We start from the raw sequence: 15573 nt of genomic DNA, 5'->3' as shown, positions 1-15573 counted from the left end.
CAGAGCCAGTCAGCAAAATGCCAAGTTGCTAAGATGGTGTCTGGGGTTGCAAGCATATGATATGTCAGTGCAGCACCACAGTGGGAGTTGCAATGCCAATGCAGATGGGCTCTCAAGAAAGGAAATGGGGTGAGGTACACCCAGGTAGACCTGACACTCTCAAGCAATGTTTCTCAAGGGGCACAAGAAAAACTTGCTTGAGTTCCCCGGGGGGGGGGGGGGTGATGTGATGATTGGGGAGAGATGGGCGAAGGCTGCCAGCCTAGTCAAATAGAATTTGATATATAATTCTGGCATTTGTAAATAAATGTAAAATATGGGCATGTTTCCTTGAATGTAAAAGAATATTGTGAAATGTGGAACTGCAAAATATGTGACAACATTGCACTCTACTGGCCTAGTGAAGCATGGTGTACCCTTTCATGTTGGAATTTGGCTCCAGGGTGGCTGCATGAAGATTTCATGCCCATTGTTTTAAGGCTAAAGTTTATTACCAGAATTTAGATGCGGAATGTGTTTTATTGCTCTGGTTTCTTTTAGAATATACATGTGAAATGTCTTCTATTGTTGTAAGTTTCTGTGCAGGTGTTAGATTGCTAAATAATGCAGTTTGTCACCTGAGTACTCAAACCAGGTGTTAAGATGATGCAATATGAATACTGGGAAAACCTAAGTGTCAAAAATGATGTAATTTTGGGATGGCCTTAGAGACATTTTTGTGAGTAATGTTTAAATACTATTTCTCACAAGAGACTTAAAGCATTTGACTTTGGACATCTAACCTATCAGCATTCTGCCTTATGCTCACATGTAAGTTTTAGCACTGTGATTTCTTGTAGGAATAGTTAAAGCTAGTAAAGATTAATTAGGCATTTTTCTTTGAAATCAGACCTAACCTACTGTATTTTTTAAGTTTCTGTGTGATCTCTGAACTCTTAGATATCTCTGTGGTGTAGTAGTTTTGTCTTGTGTTTTAATTATTTATTATAAAATATTTTTAAAACCTTCTACCTGTGGCTGATTTGTGTAGAGATAATCTCTAGAGTACATTGCATATTTATAGAGGTTATTGTAATAGGCCCCCCTAAAGTAAGCCTTGACTGTTAGTCATACTACCATTGGATATTAATATTGCACAGTAATAATTGGGCACCCTTTTAAGGGCCTTTTAGTAGCTGATATTATTAACTGGGTGGTGGCAGTAATTACTACTGTATAGTCTGGGTAAGGGGGCACAGCTGAAGAAACTATGTCAGCCTCTCCCAGGAGTGTCTGTGAAGTTGTATAAATACTTATCTCAAAGTGTGTGTGTGTTGTGTCAACTATGTGGCAGGGACACGAAGCACTGGTTGGATAGAGAGGATGTTGGAGGTTTTAGCTTGCCCGGTTAGGCTGAGACCTGGACCCTATAGCTGTGCCAGTGGGGAGTCTTAATGGCGACCTGGTGAGCAAGGGAGCAACCGGCCCCAGACTGACTGTGATCTCTGTGTGCACTTAAGAGAAATTGTACTTGATTGCGTGTATTGGTTATCCTTTCCTCTTCTATGAGATTACCTTCCTGGTGTTAGTGGTGAGGATTGAGGCTCCTTGATTGCTGGGCCAGGGCACGGTCTTCACAACAACCATAATATTTTCTTGTATTAATTAGATATCTGGTGTAGGTATTTGGATGACTGTTGGCTTCTGTGGAGATGAGACTTGGAATATTTACAGGAGTTTGTGCAATATCTTAATGAAAACAAGTGGGAAAATTAATTTTACCCTACATTTTCATCAAACCAGAATTGTTTTTCTGGATGTTTTGATATTTGTGCAGGAAGATGGCACTTTAGCTTGTGCTATATACAGGAAACATCCACTTAATAATAGTCTTTTACATGCCAATATTTGCTGTCTCCCTCATATCACAAGAAACATTCCCAAATCACAATTTTTGAGGATATGTAGGATTGTTCTTTGGAGCAGGATTTGTTAACTCAGAATAAGGACCTCATCATGAGGTTTAATAACAGGGAATACAATCTTACTCAGGTAGTTAACATGTCTAGGCTGGTTAATTCCATAGATTGGTCCCAGTTGCTGCATTATCAGACCAGACATACTCATAAATAACCTTTGAGATTAGTTACTAATTATGGAAGTAACACGCAATTTTTTACTGATTTGGTACAAAAACTTTGGGGCATTTTATTAGCAGATGAACGTTTAAATAAATTATTACCATCAACTTGTGTATTTTCATTTAGGAAAGGAAAAAACCTTTCGCAGCTGGTTTAATAATTGCAAGAAACTGACCCCATCAATTTTGAATACACTCCAAACCTTATTGAGGGATGCATCTTTTTAGATCATTACCCCTGTGGTAATTGCAGTTTTTGCAGGTTTATATGTAAAACCAAATATTAATGTTTTTGTTGACTGTAATACAGATTGGCAATTTAATTGGTGAGCTGCAGCTGCTTGGCATTTTATATTGGATGAACCTCCCATCCCTTTAAAAGTAGAATTTTTGAACACCTTAGTGATATTAGATGCAGACATAGTTCAGACACTCTATTTAAACATTAACATCAGTCAGCCAAATTTAATTTTGTAATGATTGAAAGAGTAATTTTGGAAAGAAGGGACAAAAGTGAATGGCATAATTTATTAAAGAGAAAATATGAATTATCAGACCGGGGGCAGTTGTTCTCTCCTGGACTTAATGCACATTTGTAGTTAACCAATCACTGTAGTTTCATTACTATTTAAGGCAAGATATTTTGTTTTATGAGTAACACTGATGAAGGCTTGATACTGAACCAAGATGTTTCTGGTTGGTTTAAATACAGTAAATCTACATTTATTTTGGACTTTGAGTACTCCTTTTGTTTGATTTTCATGTCATATTGGTTCAGCCATGTACCTTTCCTTACTGGTGTGCCACTGGATGTTGGTTTACTTTATTATGGCACAAGCCACACTTAGGTTGGTTTAACATAAGGCCTTTGAATCCATTAAATCAAAACTGATTTATAGACTGATTCATAAGTGTGGTCTTTGGTCAACATTTTGACATTTGTATGACACCTAAAACAGGGCACCTATGGGGAGCTTTGCACTAAGGATAACATTTCGACCTTTTTTTTTAAACAGTAGGTTCATAGGTTTGTACTAGGCGTACTGCCGTTGCGAGCCATTTTAAGCCTAGCCAATTATAAGAGATGTAAAATTAGGCTGCCTGTTGTCTCAAAATGTATTATACTTGCAGTGAAAGTTTTTTCAGAAGACGTGCATACTCCTGCCAGATGTGCATGCATCTCAGTCGGCAACACACAGATTGTTATGTCTAGTGTATTTATCATTTTTTTCTTTTGTAGCATGGGTTTGTCTGACTAGACATGTGACTTATTTTTAGTAGATATTCAAGGTGAAATCTCTAGAGACTAAAGAACACATGGAAGATGCTGGGGCTACTCTCCTTCTCTTTTTCCCATTAAGTTCCCCCAATGCTGTACTGCAGTATCATTATTGAAATGTGACTCTAAACAGCAGGTTTTGGAATACAATCTGCAACCTTCACATCTTCCCAGCATGAAAGGTGAATGTTCAACCTGTTTGGCCACTGATACTTACCTGGTTTGCTGATGGTTGTATTACCTGAGTATCTGACCAAATATATACTTTTCCCAAGCTATTAGAACTTCTGTATCAGCTGTCCATATTAATGTTACTTTCTAACCATTCTACAAAAGCAAGTGTTACAGGAACTCTAACAAAAATACACACATTTCCACTTCAGTATTCAATGCAGCCTAAATATTTGGTTGTGAGTCTATATCCTGCTGGTGTTTTACTTCAGAAGATAATTTCAGACCCCATTACCTTGCAAAAATCTCACTTTCCTGATAAAATAACAGCTATTATATCAATCGCTGAATTGAAACTTCTCTTTTTTATTACTTGTCTCAAAGGGAAGTATTAAAATAGCCTGAGAAGTTTCAGGATTTGTCTGCCAATTTAATGTGGAATTTGAAATCTGCATGGCTGAGCAAGGTACATTTTTTTTTCTACCTAGCTTCTTGGTTGTACATTTCCTAACCTTTTGGTGTACTATGAGCAACGTTTTTTCATATTTATTGTAATGAAGATTGAGAGCCTACCTCTTAGGTTTAGGTTCTGAGATCACTCATCCACAAACCTGAAAATGGGAAGGAGAAACTAGAATTATGGTATCATGTGTCTATAGATTAGAAACTCTGTAAATATGATAAATGCTGGAAGCTTATCATTGAAGGATGAGAAATACTAGGTGGCCATATGACCTATCCAATTATAAAGGGGATAACTCATCCATGTTCTGGACTAAATGGAAATGGCCAGCTCTGTTTTTTTGGAACAAAATGTGTTCATAGTTGCACAAGAAGCTAGGTAGAAAAAAAAAATTAACCTTGCTCAACCATGCTGCCCTTGTGGTCCATTTTAAGCCTAGCCAATTTCCCTCAAAGATGAGAATCAAACCCTGCACTTTGTGCATTTGAGGTAAACAACTTAACCATTACAATAACCCCTACCCCTAAATAGGTTACCAAGCATATGTTCATCATACTGATCACTGCTGCAGTAACCTTAGCTTTATGAGTTTTATCCTGACAGCCAGCCTCCAAAGTTTCAAGGCATCTTCTATGCACCCAAACTATAAAGCAGCTCAAGTTGAGCTGACTAAATTCCTCATCTGGTCTCATTGCAGGCTACGGGATATCCTCATTTTCAATAGTTAGATGATTGTCTTATACTTGCAGTCTTTTTTGAAGTGTCAGGAATCTCTCTTGGGTGAGAGGTCTCTTACACAAGTTGGAGTTCCAAGAGAAAATCCAAAAGTCTTTCTTGACTTCCTCACACAGGATTCTGTTCCTGGGATGTCAAGTAGACACATCAGTTTAAAGAGCTTTTCTGCCACAGGAAAAGCTAGATCTTTATTTAGATCTGCTTCTACGTTTTTACATACAGACTGGTCCCTGTGAGGGAAAACCTCAGTATTTTGAGTCTCATGGCATCTATGATTCTCATGGTACTCCCAGCAAGACTTCACATGAGAAAGATACAGTGGTATCGGAAATCTCTTTGATGCCCGCATCAACATCCTTTATATTTTCCAGTTCCAGAGCTGGGGTTTGTCAGAAGAGAAATCTTTTGGGGGGAACCAGGTCTCCCCTTCTACATCCACACTCCAAAGCTATCAGTCAGCACAGTTGCTATTGATTTTGCTTAGAGAGGAGATTTAGGAGGGATAAAAGTGCAGGGAGTGTGGGACACTGAGGATAGATGCAAGCACATAAATATGAAGGAGATGCTTGCTCTCGTCAAGGAAGTCAACTCTCTGAATAATCTTTGATCAATGGGATTTCTTCAAGTAGTTACAGACAATAACATGGTTATGTGGTACATCAACAAGTAAGGAGGAGCCAGGTCATACCCCCATTTGCAGACTAGCCATGTTAGCTTGGGAAATAACTACACAGCACAATCTCACTCTACAAACATCTAAAATTCAATCAGACCAAAATTGTCTGGTAGACAATCTGAGCAGGAACAGAACAGACCTTCACAGATGAAAACTAGATCAAGGAGTTTTCCAAGATTTGATCTATCTGTAGGGAGTTCCACAAGTAGACCTATTTGCCTCTTCCCTGAGCAATCAACTGGAAACATTCAGTTCCAGGACTCCATTCAAGAAGGCCTGGAGGACAGATGCCTGTTCTTTTCCTTGGGCAGGAATGTTTCTCCATGCTTTTCCACACTTCCACTAATATCCAGGTTACAAAATCCCTCAAGATCATTGTTGTGACCCCTTCTTATCCAGTCAACCATGGTTCTCCCTCCTTTTAGAAATGTATATAAAGTAGGCAAACAGCAGCAAGGAGAAAACCAGTCCCAATGTAGAAAAAAGCAGGTTAAAATACTTGAGAAATAACAATGGCACAACCACGGCAAAGCACATATATTTAATAAATAAATTCCACCCTCCATGCATAATTCTTCTGTACTAACCACTAAGAACATTAAGATGGAAGCCAAACCAAACACTAATGCAACTTTTTTACCCCTGCTCACTTGCCTACCTTTACAAGTGAGGCCACCAGAGAAAAACAGAAGAAGGCTGTTCATCAACAACCATAAGAGAAGGAAGCTTTCTATGGACAATCCAATACAGAGACATTTAAACTGGTATTTAATCATTCATCTGTTTACTGCTTATTGTTTATTAAATATATGTACTTTGCCATGGTTGTCCCATTGTTGTTTCTCAAGTATTTTAACCTTTTTTTGGAAATGGCCAGGGGCAATTACCATAAGCTTCCTGGCAGACCAGATCCATTCATATAAGAACAGGGGAGTTTGATACATTCTGACAACAATCATCTTCAATTGACTGCCTGGATGACAGGGTCCTAATTCCTTTTAGGCAGCTGTTTACTGAGTATGTGCAGCAGGTTCTAATGGAGGCAAGAAAGCCTGATACTACAAAATCATATATTAGCAAATGGAAAAGGTTTACGAGTTGGTACCAACAATGTAACCAGCACCCATTCAGGTATAATTATTCTCTAGTTTTACAACATTTGTGGAGTTACTATCCTATGGCCTTTCTTATTCTTCTATTAAGTTCATTTATTTTCTATTTCAGCATGAATGCCAAAGGATCCTTCTCTTTGAATGCAGTCTCAAGTCAAAATGTTCTTGAAAGGGTTTTGAATAGGAAGCTTCCATGGAAACTGGTGGCCCCTCCTTTGGATCTTCTTTTACTTTTAAAGAAGTTAACAATGCTGACTTGAGGTTCTTAACATGGAAAATAGTTTTACTGATTGCTCTGACTTCTACAGAAGGGTATCTGATTTCCAAGTTCTTATGGTGAGTAAACCATATCTCATTTTCCATTTGGGACATGGTTTCTTTGAGAACTAATTCTTCTTCTTTGCCTAAATTGGTATCTGAGTTTAAGCCAAACTATCCATTTACTCATTTTCTTATCTAAACCTAAAAATGAGGGAGAAAAGACACTCCATACCTTGGACATCTACAGACAACTCAAGTACTATCTTGACAGGACTAGATCTTTCATATCTTCAGATCAATGTTCTTTTCTTGTGAAGGTAAGAAGGGACAACCTGTATCAAAACAGACTATTTCCAAATTGTTGTCTAAGGCTATTACCTTTTTTTGTTTTTATAGTCATACTCACCATAATAAAACTATTCCAGGCAGAGCCATGGCCCACTGTACCAGGGCCTTGGCTTCATCTATGACATTTTGGAAAAGGTTGGATTCTAGAACTATTATAGAAGCTGCAACTTCATTCTCTGTACATAATTTCACAAAGCACTATAAGCTTTATTTTTTCTCTTGGTCCATATTAAGCTTTGGTACAATCATTCACCAGGGGCTCCTGGTCTCTTCTCCTTTCACCTCCCAAATGTAATTACTAAGGTACACTAGCCATACAACTAAGGCTACTGCAGCTGTTATCAATATGATGAACATAGTGATGTTCACATTATCATTACTGCAGTAGCCACTCCCTCCTTCCCTCTAGTCCCTTGTTTTTTGGTGCATTTTTTGGGTCTACTTCAGAAGACTGACAAACCAAAGACTGAATCCCAAAAGACTGAAAATTCAAAATACTGAACACATTTTTAATGCAGGGAGAAAGCCCCCCTGCAGCCCTCATGTAAGGGGGTGTGCCCCCACACCCCCAATATTTATATATACCAACTCCAAGATCGCACAACAGTGGAGGGGGGGCAAATTCCATCATTCAGTATTTTGAATTTTCAATCTTTTTGTATTCAGTTTTTTTGGTTTGTAAGTCTTTTGAAGTAGACCAGTTTTTTTTATGACAAGTGTGGACATTTAATTTTTTTTTTGTTATCTCTTTAGAGCACAGACTCTCCCTCTCTGCTGACAGGAAAGCTCTGAAAGGATTTGCACCCAGACTTCTCTTTTAGTCAGCTCAGTTCAAGCTACTTGACAATTTGGGCTAGTGAAAGGTGTCCTAATACTTTGGAAGCTGTCCGGCTGTTACATCCTTAAGAAAGTATATAGCTAAGGCTACTGCAGCAGTGATCATTCAAACATCTACTGTTATGGTAAGTTTACTTAGACAGCTGCACTTTGTCACCTACTTACTGAAAAGACACAGTAGGAATTTGCCAATGTTTTTGGTAACATTTATAAATGAAAATTATTTTTTTAATAGATTAAGTATAAGGTAACACAACAGAATAGGTATTCAATGAGGCATTTCCTGCATGAAAGGATGAAACTCTCAGTCTCAACACCTAACAAGGTACAGAGGTTTGGCATCTTGAGAACAATATCCGTATAATAAACTGCAATAAAATTAATTTCTTCAATCTATTTGCCAAACACATTAACAGATCAGTTGTGATTAGTGACCCAATAAAACTACTCTATGTTTAATTTTATATATATATATATATATATATATATATATACATACATATATATATATATGTATATATATATATGTATATATATATATATATATATATATATATATATATATATATATATATATATATATATATATATATATATATATATGTATATATATATGTATGCATGTATATATATATATATATATATATATATACATATATATATATATACATATATATATATATATATATATATGGGTCTCAGATGTTTGCTCGAATGAACAAATGTCCGAAACCCAAATGGCCGGGCATACTTATGTGAAAGTGCTTTTCACCAAAGAAGCACTTTTGCGTAAGTATGCCTGTTGCTGAGGCCGTACTACAGTGCAGGTAAGGAAAAATTCCCTTTTCCCCACTGTAGTGCGGTCTCGGAGGGAGAATATTAAAGTAGGGGTGGTGTGGGGGGTATAGCCTCCCAGATGGGGGGTACAGGGGGGCAAAGCCCCTCTGCTAAAATGTTAATGCAGTTTTTTTTAAACACGCTTTAATGAAAGCGCTTTTTCGATAAAAACTGTTTCGTTAAAATGTGTTCGGTTTTATGGATTCAGACATTTGCTCATTCTAGCAAACATCCTAGATCCATATATATATATATATATATATATATATATATATATATATATATATAAAACTCTTAGTAACAGGTCATCTATTAGTAACTTCACTTGTTATGGTTCTTAAAATGGAATTTGTTTCATCTCTGGCAGTTAATCTATCACTCAGAAAATCATACCTGGAACTTAGACACATCCCTACTAATAGTCCTTCCTTGGTTACCACACAACAAACTCCACTGCAAGGACCACAGTGTTTCCATTTTCATACTGAATTTCTGACACTCTATGCCCACATCACTCAAAAACATCAACTTTTATCCAGAGTTCTGGAAAACAGAAAACACCTCATTGCAAATGCTGTACACAAAATGATGCAGCCAGACTTTTTAGTTCTTCCTGGGTGTGTGGCCTCACACCTCAACAACAAAAAATATCTGCACGTCAGGAGGTACCATTTATAACAAACATCTCTAAACAGTTCACCTTCCTTTCAGTTCTCACCTTCTCTCCACCAACTATATGTAACTAAACTCCACCTATGAACTAACATTTTAGCATCCCATAACAGATGGATACTATACAAATGCTGGTAAAACAACCATTTAACATTATCAACCTCTACTCTGAAACTTTATTTATTTTGCTTTTATTCATTACAATTTTCCATCTACTATGACATCTCAATCTAGCAAGAACTATTTTACAGATACATTTCTGGATCTACAAACAAGATATATCTCTTTTTTTTCAAAATGTTTTTATTCATTTTATAACACAATAACTCAACAGTATAATAACAAGAAAAAACAAATAAACTATATGCAATGCCCATAACAACTAAAAAAGCAATAGGAGAACATTTAATATTTATCTAACAGATTAGACAATTTTGCCCAAGCAATTAAGTGATGAGTTGTGTTGTTAGTCCTTGCTTTTATAGTAGCAATCTCTTTCTTACAAATATATTTCACAAAATGAATAAACTCAACTTTAAATACAAGAGTAGATTGGGATTTCCAATTTTTAGTAACAAATTTCCTTGCTATAGAGAGGCTAGACCATAGTAAAAATGTTTGTTTTTTAGGAATGACTTCAGGAACAGAAATACTGTAAAGGAGCTAGAAATTATATAGTTGTTATTCCATAGATCTTTACAACGATATTTAAAGTCTAATCAAAATGGGGAAATTATATTGCAATTAACAACCATATGTATCCAGTCAGCATCAGGATGTACACATCTCTAGCCTTTCATTTCATCTTTCTTGTCCATTATTGCTAGTCTATGTGGGGTGAAAAAACATCTATGTAAATATTTCCATGTGTATACACACCAGACAGGGAAGATGTGAATCCTTCACCAACTGTAAACAAAGATTTTTTTTTATCTTTTTCTGGGAATACTTGTCTATTAACTTCAGTTAAATAATTCCAAAAAGAAATATCTGTTTCACTAAACTCATTTCTGAGAAGGTTATAAATAACAGATATGTATGAAGTGTTCTTGGGTGAGCTATTAATAATTGCTGAGATAAAATCGAAGATTTTTAAGTTATTCTTATTGTATTCCTCTAATGAGGGTATGGGCTTAAAAAGTACTGTATAAAATCCTCACAAGTTTGGATGTCCAGCCAATTACAATTTTCCAAACTATATCTGCTGATCATATAGTCTGCAGAACTCATTTTATTATCTGAGAGAAATTGATTCCAGTATATTAGGTGGGTGTGCCTTCGTTGAAGGTTGGGCATCGGGCTGGCAACTCGGCACCATAAAAATCGACTACCAATCATTAGCAGACCAGAGTTCCGCTGTGGCGACCCCTAAAAGCCGAAAGAAAAACAAACCCTTCTTAAATTTTAACATTTTCTGAATATCAAAAGATATCAAGCATTCATTTGTGTAGGCAATAGAAAACATAATTATTAATAAATTCTTAATTAATTGATTAGAAAACATAAGCTTTTTAAACAACAACAGTATTTGGTTTATAAGAGGTATGAGAACAAGTTTTGACCTTTCACTTTGAATGTATATTTTTTAAAATCCATATAAAGATGTTTGTATGTATTTGATTATATGGTCAAACAATGTCCTATTACCATTTAGAAGCAAGGTTTCATGTATTGATTTCCAATATGATGTATAAGAAGTATTATTCCAAAGCAACACTGTGTTAATAAATGTGGAGTTTAAATAAAAATCAATATTTTGAAACCCTATTCCTCCTTCATCCCTGCTTGTGGTGTGCCAGAGAACAGACATTCTTGTTTTTTGTTTTTCGGGATACCAAAGGAAGTTGAGTAATAAGTTATTCATTTTCTGTTTAATTTTGACAGGTGGGAGAATTATTAGAGCTTGGCCAATGAATAAGATTTTAGGTAACAGAATAATTTTGATTAAAGTTAGTCTGTCTTTAAATGTGAAGAAGAGTCTTTTCCAACTGTCAGACTAGTAATTGAGTTTATTAGTTGTTGGTAATTCAATAATGATACCTAGATATTTAATATGCGTACCATCCCAGCTTATGTCTCTTTTTGATCTACGTTTCATAGTAGCATTTTTATTCAGTAGAAGTGCCTGCGTTTTGTTGTGATTGAATTTTAGAGCAGATATGCTGGCAAGAAGTCTAGATTATGTAATAGGTAATCTATTGAATTTTCAATATCATTAGAAGTTATTAGTAGGTCATTAGCAAATAGTTGTATCTTGGTGAATAATTTCTCTGACTTTATATCCTTTAACACTGTCATTATTTCTAACATAATTTGCAAGAGGCTCAATAGCCAGGGCAAACAGTAATGGGGAGAGGGGGCACCCCTTTTTAGTACCTCAATATTTCAAATGGGCTAGATAGATAAGATCCAATCTTTACATAGTCTATGGACTTTTCATATAGTTTTTTAATTAATCCTATAAAGTTTGGGGAGAAATTGTATTTTTTGCAGAGCTTTAAACATATATAGCAAACTTAGGGAGTCAAAAGCTTTATCTATATCAAGGCTTAAAATAGAAAGCTAATTTTTTCTTGTTTACTAAGCCTATTAAGGATGATAATCTAATTTCATTGTCTTGTAACTTTCTGTTTTTGATAAACCTGGTTTGGTCTTCATGAATTAATATTGAAAGAATATATTTTAATCTGTTTTCTAAGATAGACATGAATATCTTGAAATAAATGTTAAGCAAAGAAATTGTCCTGTATGATGTGCAAAGGTTAAGCTCTTTATTTAGTTTTAGGATGGGAGAGAAGATAGAATATTTCCATGAAGGAGGGATGTTTGCTGTAGTTTTAATGACTTGAAATGCATTGAGTAAGATTTCCAAGATGTTATGAGGTAAGAGTTTGTAAAATTCTGGAATTAGACTATCCAGTCCTAGAGCAGTTTTTGTCTTAAGATTTTTAATTTGTTCCTTTAATTCCTTAAAGGAAAAGGGTTGGTCTATGTTATTAATATTGTGTTTGGATAGCTTCTTTTGAATATTTTTAGCAAGAAAGTTGTCTACAGTTTTATCACTTATAGATGAGTTATTATTAATATTCTTGTAATGTTTTTTTAAAACATAAAAATATTTTTTTTAGATCTGTAACTTTGATAGTCTGATTATTTCTACTGTATATTAATTATTTTATATGACTTTTTTGTTTAAATATTTAGATCTAATTGCAATCCTGTGCATACTCTTGGGATTAATTGAGTAGGATTGTAATCTGATTTTTTTCAGATTTATTGATATTTTATGCTGCATAATATCCTGATATTCCTTGTTCAGTTTACATATGTCAGCTAATGCAGATTTGTCATTTGATGTAAGTTTTAGTTTTAGCTCATCAATTTCTTTTCGTACTTCTACTAGTTTTTTATCCCACTTTTTCCTTTTGTTTATGTAGCAGCTTTTCACTTTACCATCTAAGATGTTTACGGGGTCAGTATTAAGTGTTACATTGAAGATGATAGCATTGTAGTCAGTCATAGGGCATAATGTTAGCATTACATTATCAGTTTTGGCCAGTAAAGAACTGGTTACAAAGACTTTGTCTATGTTGGTCTGTGTGCCAAATCTGTAAGAGTAGTGAGAATACTTTAGGGAGGATAATATTTTTATACCGTCAATGTCAATTAGGTTTCTGTCTTTTATGTAGTTGTTTAAGTGCTTGGCAACAGGGGACATCTTGAAGAGCTTAGAGCTTGTGGTATCAATGGAGGACAAGATACAATTAAAATCACCTAATAGTAACTCACCTTTAGACTTTAATGTTATGGTGTCTAAATGCTTTTTTCACAGTTTTAGTCCTAATACATCTTTTTATCTAGTTTTAATATGACTAAAGCAAGCATACCATCATTGCTTGAGTATGAGTCAACTATTTCTGTTAAATATTATCATTTGATGGAGACTGTCATTATAAGTAAAATTGAAAAGTGCTTTCCTTGATTCATTATGACAGATATGTTTTTAAAACTATTATGGACAATTTAAAAACTCTAAATTTGAAAATAAAACTGTATATTTTAATAACCTTCTGTATGGATAAAATATATCCAAGCTTACTATAGCTCTCATAGAAGACACAAACTAACACTCTCATGACAGCTACTGGGAATTACTAGCTACTGCAGGTTAACAGTAAGCAGAAGGGGAAACTACACGTACATTAAAAACATACAAAAGGAAAAATTCAATTCAATATACTATGTATGCATAAGTAAGAACATGAAGCTGTATACAATTTCTTAAAATTATTTTTATCTAGACAGATTAAGATAAATTGATTAACTCTAACAAATGGTTGTTGCAATGATTAAATACAGGACTGTAATGTCGTTAAAGCAGACAGGAAAAAAGATACATTTAAAATTGTCACTATCAGAAACATATTTGTAATTCTTATGTAAATATAAATGTAATTCGGATTAAATAAATCACTATTTACAGTATGCATATGCTTATAAGACTTGTTAGATAAAAAATAATTGTAAATGAATAAAAACACAGTTCAAACAATCATTCTTGAATCTAATTGGCTGTTAGAGTTCAGTGAAGAGAAACAGGTTCAAAGGTCATGGGTCTATAGTATAACATCGAAGTCTTAAAACTTTGAATGTTATAATATCGAACCCTATGCACTGAACGCTGAAAATAGCAAAGCTGCAGAATATCGAATACTTTCCTAGGGAAAATATTCAATGTGCTGTTTCTGCAGCTTCGCTATTTCCTCAACTGTGGAGCGAAGTTACAGACCGGGTTAAAGTAAGTGTGCAAACAGATTGGGTTAAGGGACCTTAGGGCTAGGGAGCGGGTAAGGTGAGTGTGCGATAGGGACCTTAGGGTTTGGGAGTGGGTAAGGTGAGTGTGTGATAAGGACTTTAGGGTTAGGGAGTGGGTAAGGTGAGTGTGCGATAGTTAGGGACCTTACCGTTAGGGAGCGGGTAAGGTGAGTGTGTAGTAGTTACAGACCTTAGGGTTAGGGTTGGGTTACGGTAAGTGGATAGCTAGTAGCGTAAGTATGGTTTAGTGTAGCGTTTTGTGAAGTGCATGTGTGGATTATTTATTTTGGTGTGCTTGTGTTGTGTGTATGTTTGTCGGAACAGCAAAATTTTTCCCTGGGAAAAAGTTCGCTATTCTGAGTGTTCGATGTTATAGTCTTTCGATCAAAATGGTTTGATATTATAACATTCAAAGTTTTAAGACTTCAATGTTATAATATATACCCAGAGGTCACACCTACTTCCTGAAAGACAACACAGATTGTTTCTCATGCGTCTATGAGGTAACTGAAGCCTTTAGAAGCTTCAACTTGTCAAAAGATGTCAAAATTCCACCAAAAAGTAAGTAGGAAGGAATTTTCTAGTGAAGTGAAGCTTTTAAGCATAACTTGTAAAATGATGAATATTTAAAATAAAGGTTCCAAATTACCAACCATACACAGCTATAAGATGTATTAGCTAAATGGAGCACATTGCAGAAGTTCAGTTAATTAGTAAATGTATATATAATAATGAAATGTCACCACTTTCTTTTTAATTACTTATCAGTAACACAGTAAGCATTTCTCTCTCCTACAGTGATTAAATACTATGACACTAGGACTAAAACAGAAAGGAAAGACACTTACATGAATAAATAAGTATAGGATATAAAAGAAATCTAGATATATAAATATATGAAATGAGTAAGTGATTTTATACAATTTCAATACTGCTATGCCATGTATATAAAGAGATAAAAGTATAAAATGGTAGTTTGCAGTTAGATAAGATTTTGATTTACTTGAATTTTGAGTAATATATATTATTTATAAAGTTAGCATTGTTGTGGGAAAGATAATAGTTTAGAAAAAAAGTTACATTACCTTCTATGTATGATTCCACAGTACTTAGCAACAGTTTTAACATGCTAGCATGTGCATGCAATGATTGCACAGCTGTGTTTTTTAAGAAACATCTGTGGTGCCATGAAGAGGCAGTGGTGGTTGTTTGTTAGTTTTGAGGAATTCCGGATATAATCCACTTACC

This window comes from Protopterus annectens, chromosome 6.part0 (genome assembly GCF_019279795.1).
Source record: "Protopterus annectens isolate FY-2018-M chromosome 6.part0, PAN1.0, whole genome shotgun sequence".
NCBI lineage: Eukaryota > Metazoa > Chordata > Ceratodontiformes > Protopteridae > Protopterus > Protopterus annectens.
The sequence above is the reverse complement of the archived record's forward strand: the minus strand, read 5'-3'. Positions refer to the sequence as shown.